This window comes from Cetorhinus maximus, chromosome 23, assembly GCF_964194155.1.
Source record: "Cetorhinus maximus chromosome 23, sCetMax3.hap1.1, whole genome shotgun sequence".
NCBI classification, from domain to species: Eukaryota; Metazoa; Chordata; class Chondrichthyes; order Lamniformes; family Cetorhinidae; genus Cetorhinus; species Cetorhinus maximus.
In genome coordinates, this window is record NC_135901.1 from 59,702,799 (window position 1) to 59,704,253 (window position 1,455).

The following is a 1,455-nucleotide window of genomic DNA, read 5'->3' on the forward strand; positions in this document are numbered from 1 at the left end:
CATCAGTGTGACTGGAAAAGCACCGAGACACACACACACCCGAGTGAGAGTGTCCCACTGCACTGACTGAAAGAGCTTTAACCAGTTACACAGCCTGAAATAACATCACACCATCCACAGTGGGGAGAAACTGTACACGTGTTCTCTGTGTGGACGAGGCTTCAACTGATCATCAAACTTAGAGAGAAACAGGGATACCTGCACCATGGAGAATCCGTGGAAATGTAAGGACTGTGGGAAAGAATTCAATTGTCCATCCAAACTGGAAATCCATCGACGCAGTCACACTGGGGAGAGGCCGTTCACCTGCTCCGAATGTGGGAAGGGATTCACTCGGTTATCCCACCTGCTGACACACCAGCGAACGCACACTGGAGAGAGGCCTTTCACCTGCTCCGAGTGTGGGAAGAAATTCACTCTGTTATCCCACCTGCTGACACACCAGCGAGTTCACACTGGGGAGAGACCGTTCACCTGCTCCCATTGTGGGAAGGAATTCACTCAGTCATCAAACCTGCGCACACACCAGCGAATTCACACAGGCGAAAGACCATTCACCTGCTCCGAGTGTGGGAAGGGATTCACTCGGTCATCAAGCCTGCTGACACACCAGCGAGTTCACACTGGAGAGAGACCATTCAACTGCACGCTATGTGGGAAAGGATTCACTGTGTCCTCTAACCTGCTGAAGCACCAGCGAATTCACACTGAGGAGAGGGCATTCAGTTGTACTTCCTGTGGAAAGAGATTCAGGACTTCATCAAGCCTCAAAGTACACCAGCGAATTCACACTGGAGAGAAGCCTTTCACCTGCTCCGAGTGTGGGAAGGGATTCACTCAGTCATCCAACCTGCTGACACACCAGCGAGTTCACACTGGAGAGAGACCATTCACCTGCTCTGAGTGTGGGAAGAAATTCACTCTGTTATCCCACCTGCTGAGACACCAGCGAGTTCACACACGGGAGAGAGACCATTCACCTGCTCCCAGTGTTGGAAGGTATTCACTCAGTTATCCACCCTGCTGAAACACCAGTGAATTCACACAAGGAGAGGCCATTCCGCTGTACTTCCTGTGTAAAGAGATTCAGCCTTCATTCCACCTCAGTGTACACCAGTGAATTCACATTGGTGACAGGCCGTTCACCTGCTCCAAGTCTGGAAAGGGATTCACTCATTTATCCAACCTGTTGACACACCAGCGAGTTCAGACTGGGGAGATGCTGTTCACATTCTCCGAATGTAGGAAGGGATTCACTTGGTCATCCCACCTGCTCAGACAGCAGTGAGTTCACAAGTGTCTGCAGAGGTTGGATTCTGCTGTTATTGCTGCTGTTAATCACATCCAGAACTGAACCATGTTCATTCTGACAGTTGTGGTTTGTTTCTATTGATGTTAATAATCCCTGTAACTGGGCTGAAGTTTAATATCTTGATGTCTGTTAAATAAATCAGT

The 1,455-nt window shown here is 49.4% G+C and overlaps 1 pseudogene; it reads left to right on the top strand.

Moving 5' to 3' along the window:
- The first annotated feature begins 205 nt into the window (after positions 1-205).
- Positions 206-1,080, top strand: LOC144697662 (uncharacterized; annotated as a pseudogene).
- Positions 1,081-1,455: the final 375 nt, after the last annotated feature.